Here is an 11,343-nt window from a genome sequence, read left to right on the forward strand (position 1 = left end):
AACAACAAACCACAAACATATCATTTACTCCTAGCAATTTATGTACTAAGTATCTCTCTTCACACTCCCTGTCTTATCCAGCAAAGAGAAAGAGGCCTGACTCCAGTATCCTTTCAGCGGTGGAAAACCTGCTGGAGTCAGATGCTGAGCTGCGGAGGGACAGTGATTCCCGCTTTGGTGAAATTCTAGAATTTCTAAAAGACTAAGCCAAAACAGATGCTGAGGAGCGTGCAGCTTTGGTGGCAAGGGAGGAAGTGGTGAAGTGCTTCCAGACTCACTGGATGGAGAGTCTCCTATGCAGCGTCAACAGACTGGCACCCAGGCAGGAGGGCCTGTAGTCAACACTTTACTTTTTTAAAGATGTGTGTGGTTTCTGCACTTGTAAATAATTTTGCCGCACATATATATACTTGTAAATAGTTCATATGTACATACGTGTGTAACCTGCGTCGCGGTGACAGTGCAACCCTCACTTACCAACAATGAGTTATGCAAATGAGCATGAAGGAAGCACACCGCTTCAAGATTTGGACCAGTGACCAGAAGACCAGACTCGCTCAAGAGACTGTGTCAACAGCAAGGGGAGAAAGAATTTGTGACAACACTCGTTGCGTTAGAAAATTTGGTATGATGTATTTAAGGAATTTAAATAATAAAGCAGTGAAATTTAAAACATCACATCACACAGGAGAAAAAAAAAAAAAAAAAAAAAAAAAAATAATATATATATATATATATATATATATATATATATATATATATAAAAAATGACCAGAACATCAAGGATTTGCCGTGGAACAAATAAATGTAACCTTATTATAACCCTATTTTATATTTCCTATTTAGTTTATAATTATTATTGTTTCTCTCTTTTTTAATGACCTATTTAGTTTCAAGCTAATAAATTGAATTGACCCTTATTCTATTAATATATATGTATATAATTTATTTGGTTACCCATTTATACAAATTGTTTCTACTTGGCTTATTTAATGGTAAGTATACGGTTTAAATTCGAATATAATCCTTCCAAATGATAACCCTTTGAGAATACCCTTTTCTCTCGTTCTCCAAGAAAAAAAAAATAAAGAAAAAAAATATATATAAAATCAAAATTAAATGAAATGAAATACAATAGAATTTGAAAGAAAAGAAAAATAACAGCAGAGAAAATAAAATCACAGGTCAAATTAACTGCTTAAATAGCAGTCTCAATATAATTCAGATTCCTCTTTTTTTATACACTAATTTTCAGTTCCAGTTCAAATGCCGCTCCCACGAGATCCTTCTTCCGCAATGTATCTCAGATCAACACAGTTCAATTCAGAAGACGTGTGCACAATCCTACCACTCCGTTCGTTCCTTGATTCACAAGCTCGGTCCTTCCTTATATGGGCAAATGGCTCGTCAGTTCCCGCTCGCAACGGTTTTTTTCCCGATGTGAAGCAAGCAGGGACAATTCACATACAATTCTTCAAAATCGTCCGATGTCCAGGAAATGTGCAGCATCCGACTCAGAAATGACAAAAAGTAGAAGAAAAAACAAGAAAAAGGGGAAAAGGAAAGAAAGAAAAGACCCAACCTTGCAAAGACAAGGCCAAAAATACAATTAGACATTCCTTTCAAAAATATACATCATTAGAGCAGTTAGTCTGCATATAAACAACATTCAACATTTTTTCTTTTACTGCAATCACGTCTTACTTTAGCACATATAGTTTATGTATGTGCAAAGAGCTATTTTTCCGATGACGCACTTCTGCCCGTAGAACATGTGCGTCATGATTGCGCATTAACTCATAGCTCAAATACACGACGAAATTCGTTAAAATAACCTCTATTAACCATTCAAGGTGACTTTTAACTCTGAAACATTAATTATTCAACACATACACTCTTCCCATTATAAACAAAAGGGTCAACTCTTTTACATACAACTGTGTATAACATCAGAATTTAGTAATTCAATACCATTTATCAAGCATTTTACACACACAAAAAAAAATTAATTACAACACTCATCAAGAGAACTCAATTCTCGGCTATGAAGGGCAAAACTATGGAGGTATTTTTGGTGCAAAACTACTGAACGCCTGTGACAGTGAAATTTGTAGTTGTAGAGAATAGCCACACATGTGTATCAGTAAATTTGAAGTCACAGAGAGAAATGTTTTAAGAGTTGCAAACTTGTAGACTTTTTTTTATCTTCCACAAACACAACACAACAGTTTCACCTTCTCAAATTCTTCATTGCAGGTGCACAAATCCTATTCTACAAATCACAAATTAAGAAACTCATATACGCTCACATTTTTGCTACAGTTGCTGCAGTGAATATGGTGCAAAACGCATTTACACACCTGCATAAAAAAAGGTGAAGTCACGGAGAAATTTAGCTCATCTGCAAATCAGTATGTGAATTCATCCAATGAGAGTTGCACACTTGTAGAATATTTTCTCACAAATGTCTTGTATATTTTTCTAGCACAAACACAAGTACATAACTACAGCTGCTTGAATCTGCTGCGACGAGTCTCAAACACTGTTTTTCGCTTTCAAGTGACAAGTTTCGCGCGCTCTCCCTTTTGCACCAAGTGCACCGTGAAATGCATTCTAGTTCACGCTCCTCGTTTCTCAGCAGGTTTAATGGATTATTTTGAAAAAGGTAAATATAGTTTCAGCGCGAACTTAAACTACAATTGTGTATCGTTTTGTTAAATTCATAATTTTTTATTAATTCGTCACTGACTGAATGATTGCTGGCATTCACTTCGTGTAGGCCTATATGTATACAGTGTGTAGTTTTACCCTACTGATGTCGGTGTCGTTGCAATAGTAATCCTGCTCAGTACGAGAGGTGCGTTTTCGGCCAAGCACACACACCAGACATTTGGTGCGAGTGCTTGGCTGAGGAGCCACTGGTGCGAAGCTGCTATCTAATCTGCGGGATTATGACTGAACGCCTCTAATCAGAATCCCGCCTAGAAGGAACAATGTTTTTTTGAGGCTCTGCTCCACTACAAAAGCTCTGCAACAAGTGATCCGAAATCAAGAATCAAAAACTGCTGTAATAACTCTGGTTAAAATAACAACATTATGACAACAAATATTTGTTTTTTAATAATTATTTCCTATAGTATACTGACTCAAAACCTTTGATTGCGTGTGTGTTCATCGGTCCCTGTAACATCCAAACAAGATTTAATGTTAGATCTGTCATTTATGTGATCAAAAGGCTACTAAATCATAGACAAATACAATCTAAAAATTATCTTCAGTTATGTAAATCTTTATGTAAAATTAGTAAAATAAGCATTAATGTGTGTAATGTAAAGTGTTGACAAAAGCTTAGGCCAAATGGATGACATTATAGCACACATTCAACACACACACGGCTATCTGATGTGTTTTCATCTGGAAGATGTATTTCTAAGAGTTTCATCTGCCGTACTGTACGTCTGTCAAATGTCCCCTGTCAAATATTAAACACACATTTAGGAAACGTCTATGTTGCATTTGGTTACGAGTGAATCTGCACTTTTTATAAACAAACGTTTATCAGATGTTTGTACACAGTTAAAGCAATGCTGTCAAGAAAACGATGTTTAACCCTTGTGCATCTTATGGCATCTTGTCTTTTTTTTGTGTGATAATTTTGCCTGTGTTAATGCCAACTGCAAAAATGTTGGTACAGGTGTGTATTTGTATTGGAATTTTACTATTTCACCCCCATTTCCTTTTAAAAAATCTGTTTTGCACTTGTAACACAAAATACTTCCTCTCAGGACCTTTTGGACAAAAATGTCCACATTGAAACCCTTTAAAACTGCAATTTTTAATCCCAGGGCCATTTAACTATAAAATTATGCAATCTTTGTTAACAGGCTTTCATTCTGTTGGCAAGGCTTCAAAAGTTTAATTTTTTAAATATTTTACCAGATGGTGCCATTTTTTCAGGTTTGGCCTATAAAGCAAATACTCACTTTATTCCTGTTTTCTGCTTCGGCATATTATTGAGCTAATTGGATAAATTATGCAGTGATAATTGTGTGGGTGTTTTGGTATGGATGTCAGAGTATGTGTGTAATAAAATGTGTGTGTGTGTGTGTGTGTGTGTGTGTGTGTGTGTGTGTGTGTGTGTGTGTGTGTGTGTGTGTGCTTGTAATACCTGTATTTGAGAGAGAAAAAAACTCTACTGCAAATCACAAACCCAGGACTGCGCCCAAACTAACTCTCACTGAAAGCAGATTTCTGAGATATCAGCCTCACATTTGGAAAACACCCTGTGTAGATTCATGGCTTTGAATTTCTACCAGTTTTAGAGTTCAACATGTTTCATAAAATATATATTTTATATAAAGTGTTCTTAAACCCTCAGTACATCATGTTCAGTACATGTTTCTTTAAATGATTGCAACCAGTTAGAAGGTTAAAAGAGTATCAAAGAACAGGCCAATAAGGTTTGGGAGTCACTATCAAGCACAGTCCTTTTCTGACACATGCTCACAGGAGCACACGGTGTGAGAAGAAGGCAAGATTATTTGCTTTAATAGTCTTATATGAAATGACATGAACTGTACATAACAAATATGTGTGTGTATGAAGGTGTAGAGAAGCCTTTTGGCAGGATTTATGAAGTTTTTTATTTTGCATGTTCAGAAATTCAGTTTGACTTTTTGTTGCCTCAGGACAACGTTGTGCGATAAGGAGTACTTTTCAAGGATGTCTTGGACAATACCTCACAATGGCAAATAATGTGTGACAAGAAGGGAAGATTCAAGGTTCTGGGTGCACAGGAACACCCAAAGTGATGTGCAAAAAGTGTAACGTACACCTGTGTTTCACAGCAGAGAAGAACTGCTTCACTCGGAGTCAAATCTCATTACATCAAGTTCATGACACGACATGATACAAACCTATGCCTGTATCAAACAAGGGAAGGAGGGGAAATGATCAATAAATCAATAAAATGTTCCCAAATGAGCCAAGAAATGATGTGGAATAATTTTTATCATGTGCCATCAAAATGTTTGCAGAGGGTTAATATATATGCATGTCTTCAAATCAATAGTTTCCTCGTCAGTTGTTAAATAAGTGCAATGTAAATATTAATAATGACTGAATCAATAATATATATGATTCTGCCAGTAGAATCTTCAGAAATGTGTGTATAATAGCTTAGCATTTCTCAACATGAGGAAGTTGTTTGATAATGTGTTTGTGACTGATCTACAGTCTTCAGGATAATGATTTAAATAGAGAGAGTCACTTTGCATTGTCAGCACATGCTTCAGTGCTCTGAGAGTGTTTATAGTGCTGTGAGTTTAACACTTCATGACTGAGAGCAGAACAGAACACACTCTTCATCATCACACAAGACTAAACTACAGCAATGAACACAATCAACATCTTCATCTGGACCATTGCACTGTTTATTCAAGGTTGTTACTTTTTAATATAAATATAATATGTTGTTTTGATCATTTTAATATACAAACATTGATTTCTTAAAAGATGATTAACAAACTAATTGACTTTATTTTCTCTTCTTCAGAATCCAGAGGAGTGACTCTGACTCAACCTGAAGTTAAAACTGTCCAACAGAGTCAAACAGCAACAATAGAGTGTAATATAGATGTAGGAATATACGGCGGCTACTTATACTGGTATCAGCAGAAACCTGGAGAAGCTCCTAAACTCCTGATTTATGGCATAAACAGCCGTTATACTGGAACTCCATCTAGATTCAGTGGCAGTGGAACAGCAAATACTGGACGAGATTTTACTCTGACCATCAGTGGAGTCCAGACTGAAGATACAGGAGATTATTACTGTCAGAGTTATCACAGCAGTGGTAATGTGTTCACACAGTGATAAAGAGTCGTACAAAAACCTCTGTCAGTCAGACGTCACAGTGACTGCACTGATACAGCTGAGAGAAACTGCAGCTGCTGATGGAGGATCACAAACTACACAATGGTGTAAACACAAACGTTTGGTCACTGCTGCAAGAACGTCCAGATGATGTCCCTTTGAGGTTCTCCAGACACTCAGACGCTGCATGCTGTGCTCAGGTATTATTACATGAATTTTATGTAGTATTGGACAGGATTACATTAAAATATTTTGGTTTGAATCTATAATTTGCTATTCTTCTGTTTAATCTTAATTAAATAAAGACTATCCTGGATAATATCATACGGCCTGCTGAGGAGGAGGATGATGACGATGAGGATACACACTCACTGCACATTAAATGTCGCATTGCAGAGTACCTCCGTCGTTTCATTGAACGTGGTATGATAGTTATTCTGTGTCTGAGTTGAATCAAGACTTATTCAAAATGTAACACATGTATTTACTAATATATATTATTAATACTACTGTTTCTAAGCAAGTGCTGGTACACTTCAACAACTAGTGGAGTTCTGGGTCGGATGGGAGCTTCCCTCATGTGGCATGAAGGTTGAAGTGGTCCGTGCTAATCATCCAAGATCATCAACATGTTTTCAAATCCTACGTTTACCTGGTCACTACAGGACATTTAATGAGTTTTCTGTGGATCTGGAGGCCTGTATTGCAACATTTGACACTGGATTTGGGTTGGTGTAAAGGTGTGGTTGAATTGGCATAAATTTGTACATAAATAATGTATCAGACTGAATTAAAATATAGTTCTACAGAGAACACATCATCACCTGATAGTTTACAGTTCAGAAACAATTACTATTGTTGAATTTCATACGTTGTAAAATACATTTCCCTAATCCAGCTGCTTTCTGAGTTCAACGTTCTTGTCAGTGTTATGATGTCATTGAAGTGATTCACATCTCATGAGTTGGCATAAGTTACATCTATAATGTACCAAAATGTTATTCAGAAACAAATTGTTCAGTTCAAAGACTGATCTACAGAGAACCTCGCCTGAAAATAGATCATTCCAAGAAAATCAATTATCATGAATGGCATAAAAAAAAGAAGTGATTCTATGTCAATGTTATGATGTATGAGTGTTCAATTCATTATATAGAAACATTATAATAAAAAAAAAAATTAAAAAAACACATTCAAAGACCAATTTGTTTTAATTAACAGTGTATTCAGACATTACACAGATGTCAAATACTTACAACTTTGCTAACTACCAGAGTTTGTCTGGAACTGTAATTCTTTACACATACACATTGAAATGTTGTTGCACATACTGTACAACTGAAATATAAATATCACGGCCAAAACACTCTGATGGCCCCATTGGGTCCACTGCAACCCTGAGTCCCCCATACGCCTCTGCAGTGAGCGGGTCCACTATTCCTGGCTCTATTCAGGCTCTTCAGGGGGGACACTGCTTTCCCAGTCACTCAAGGGAATGTTGATGTCCTATATGAATGAGACAAAAATATATTTAATTAGAATATTTAAAATAGAATAAGAAACAATGACAAATGCTTCCTGGATTGTCCTATCCATCACGGAAAGTGTCCAGATGACTTTGAAGTCGTGGAACAAACACGTAGTGGCAACAGAAGAGATGCATACGGTTAGACATATCCAGCTGTCCTTCTTCCTCTAGTTGATGAAGCACACTGTAGTAGATGTTTGTGGCTGTAACCCAGACATCTCTCCAAAGCCTCTCTATTCTGTTAATGTATTAATTCTAGGTTACAATATTGCCATTGGTGTTTTGAATTAACATCTGAAATAGGTATAACAACATTACCACCTTTGGTTGTGGACACTCTTCCCTGCAATCAAGCTTCTTCTTCTTGTACCTCGAACTGAAAACATCATACGGGACACTTCTACATGTTCAACCCCTTGGTCTCCCCTGACCCTAAAACAATATTAAGATAGCACATTTTAAAATTAAATATCTCACAAAACATTTGTTTAAACTAGTACAAATACAACATTTTACTTTGAATAAAATGTTAAGTACTGTATTTATTACATTCTTTACAACCCATGTTGGCATAAACTCTCACACTGGGATGTCAAAGCCTGTTCCTGGACAACCACTGTTCTGCAAATTAGTTTAACTTTAACTTTTTAACATCATTCAACCAAACACACTTGAAGCAGCTAATGTAGGGTAATGGACTGGAGCTGGCGTTGAAACCCCTGCTCTAGACCAAAAGCAAACTGAATCAAAGCCAACATTCACCTGAGTGGAAGACCAAATCTCTCAACTGAGCACTGGAAGAAGTAAAGGGTTGGTGAAGCCAGATTGTTGGTTGCAACACCAAGATACAAGGTCTGCGTTAAAAAAATAAAAAATAAATAAAAGTAGGTTTTTACAATATGTGATTCTGACATCAATATGTAATATAAATGTTATAGATCTCGAGTAATGACTAAGTTTGCTAGTAATAATTGGTTTACTTCAGTGCAGAATAGCCCTTTGTTCACATTTAAATACCTTTCTAGAGAAACCATCGATGCCCCCGAAGATCACAGTGTTGAGGCTGTTTTGGAGAAAAGTCAAAAACAATGAAAAGAAAAGGCTCAGCTAATTTTTCATTTCTTTGACTAATTTAGGATGAGTATACATATACCGAATGAGCTTATGATTTGTATCAGTGTGCATCAGTGCTCTTGGGCTAGGCACAGAGTATGTTCACCGAACCACACATCCCAACTGTGTCAGCCGGGAGACGATGCCTGCACAGTCGACTCTGAGCACGGAGGCCCGGATTCTTTCCCACAGCACTCCATGACCCTCAGCCTGCAGCAAACCCCAGATGGGACAGTCGAGTATGGAGTCTATCCAATACAGCATTCATCAACAGTTCCTTAAGAGACAGCTTTATAACAATTAGCAACATGCACATTACAAGTTTTAATTATAGATTTGATATATAACGTTGTAATTACATAGTTTAGCATCAGCTCAAAGGTCTAAGCAGATTATATGATACAGTATACATCATTTCAATGAAAATGCCAAACCAATCGAATCTGTTTTTCTTACTTAACACCAGCTTGAGTATGTGATATGAATTCAGTATGAACACACGGGAGTCGGCTTAAGTCGCGTTAAAAGTATCATTCTGGCGGCGAGGACGATGCTGAGCCAGATCAGAACGTCAGGAGGATCGTCTTCTCTTCTGGTGCCTGGCGTGTTTATTGAACCAATCAGATAAGAGTAAATCGAGAGTCAGTGAGAAGCTCATTTGATTGGCTACATGATGAAGGTGGACCCGCCCTCCTCTTCACGTTTGCAAAACTCAATGAGTGAGAGAGTCGTGCCAAAACTGTGAGCGCAGAAAGACGGAACTGTGCAAATCGGGTTATTTCGGGAGCATTTACCCCACGCACACAACAACTCATTTAGACATTTGCAACAGTTTATTTTTTACGCATACAGATTGGTTTTACACTTTCAATCTGGTTTGCAGTTCTTTAAACTGTTGTTTTCGGATGCAAATCACTGTTCACAGGCTTGCAATGATTTTGGCCATATTTCGGCAAAGTGCCAAAAGTGTAATCGCGGAAAAATGGAAGCCAGAAGAATACAGATCATATTTATTATGCGTTAGCGTGAAGCTGCAGTTTCACAATACATGAATTACACTTACGAAAACCAGTCAAATGTTGTACTTTTTTTTTTTTCGCTTGAAACGTGATTTACACCTTTACAAATCTTCTCTTGCGCATGCAAATTTAATTTACGCTTGCTATCTTATGCACACTTTCACAAATCTTACCCTCCGCATGCGATTCTTCAAGGCATCATATTACCTTCATAGTATACTTACTCAAAACCTGTGATTTCTGCATCTAAGGCTGCGTGTGTTCATCGGTCCCTGTTACATCCGAACAAGATTTAATGTTAGATCTGTCATTTATGTGATCAAAAGGCTACTAAATCATAGACAAATAAAATCTAAATTATGTTCAGTTATGTAAATCTTTATGCAAATTAGTCAAATAAGCATTTATGTGTGTAATGTAAAGTGTTGACAAAAGCTTAGGCCAAATGGATGACATTATAGAACACATTCAACACACACACGGCTATCTGATGTGTTTTCATCTGGAAGATGTATTTTTAAGAGTTTCATCTGCCATACTGTACGTCTGTCAAATGTCCCCTGTCAAATATTAAACACACATTTAGGAAACGTCTATGTTGCATTTGGTTACGAGTGAATCTGCACTTTTTTTTTAAACAAACGTTTATCAGATGTTTGTACACAGTTAAAGCAATGCTATATTTCATATTAAATAATGTTCATACATCATTTTCATAAATTTAAACCTATATAACTTTTGTTTGTTTTTTTGTTTTTTACTTCAGCAATAATCTGCCACAGATCTTCTTTTAAATGAGACCAAACTTAAGTCTGTGCTCCCAAGCTTCACATTTTTATGAAAGTTTTTTGACACAGACATTTTTGTCCAATATGTTTTTTTAACTGATGCACACGGGTTAACAAATCTTGAAAAGTATGTGTGCTTAATGAAGCTATATGAAAATGAAACGTTTTACAGCAACTTAAAATAATTAATATATAATTTTTTTATATTTTAGTATATAAATATTTAATATAATATCCCAATATTTAAACCCCTACAGCACAGCGTTGCCCTCAGGCAACAGAAAGTTTTCTTAAGCCCTCAGTACATCATGTTTCTTTAAATGATTGCAACCAATTAGAAGGGTTAAAAGAGTATCAAAGAACAGGCCAATAAGGTTTGGGAGTCGCTATCAAGCACAGTCCTTTTCTGACACATGGTCACAGGAGCACATGCTGTGAGAAGAAGGCAAGATTATTTGCTTTACTAGTTGTAAGGCTGGAAGCATACGCTGCAATTTTGAACCAATAATCGGAATAAAAGGCAGCTGAAGGATGACGTGTATAATTCAAATATTGAACTGACTCCAATAGGCCTATGTCACGAAAAAATTGAAGACCGGAAGTACGTCTTTTAGTAGGGATACGGCTCTTCCGGTTAGCTTTTTACAATGGCGGAGTCCGATAGATACCGCTGGACCAAATCTCTCCGCAACCTGCCAGAAGTCACATATGACTATGTGGTTCGGATGGTAAATGAAAACTCTCAAGTGGAAAAGCGTGAAAGCGGAGGTATGGCTGTCTACATCCTGACGCAGAGCAACCCGGTGCACTACAACAACAGCGGCGGGCCGTTCGCCAGTAAGGTAAACGTTTCTATGGTAACAGCGAGTTGGACCAATCAGCAGACGTTGCTGCTACGCTTAGGATTGTGGGTAGTGTAGTTTTTTTTCATAAGATCGCGGCTAAAACATGTTTTTCTTAAAACAAGGTTGATTTCATACGAACATATAGCTTCTACAGGAGCAAAAACCTTCGTTTCACA

At 36.8% G+C, this 11,343-nt stretch overlaps 2 long non-coding RNA genes across 3 annotated transcripts; one reads left to right on the plus strand and one right to left on the minus strand.

Annotated features, from left to right (window-relative positions):
- Positions 1-5,334: 5,334 nt before the first annotated feature.
- On the plus strand, positions 5,335-7,376 carry LOC311071496. Of its 2 annotated transcripts, XR_014603869.1 has the most exons (4): positions 5,335-5,441; positions 5,555-6,074; positions 6,180-6,297; positions 6,395-7,376. It is a non-coding gene; the product is annotated as an uncharacterized lncRNA (long non-coding RNA). The 2 variants fall into 2 exon arrangements; XR_014603870.1 differs by having other exon boundaries at positions 6,180-6,410.
- A 55-nt stretch (positions 7,377-7,431) lies between these two features.
- LOC311071503 lies at positions 7,432-10,425 on the minus strand. Its single transcript, XR_014603877.1, has 3 exons — positions 8,165-10,425; positions 7,724-7,834; positions 7,432-7,640 (listed from the first exon to the last, which is right to left on the minus strand). It is a non-coding gene; the product is annotated as an uncharacterized lncRNA (long non-coding RNA).
- Positions 10,426-11,343: the final 918 nt, after the last annotated feature.

Source organism: Abramis brama (genome assembly GCF_963993115.1).
Source record: "Abramis brama genome assembly, chromosome: 20".
NCBI classification, from domain to species: domain Eukaryota; kingdom Metazoa; phylum Chordata; class Actinopteri; order Cypriniformes; family Leuciscidae; genus Abramis; species Abramis brama.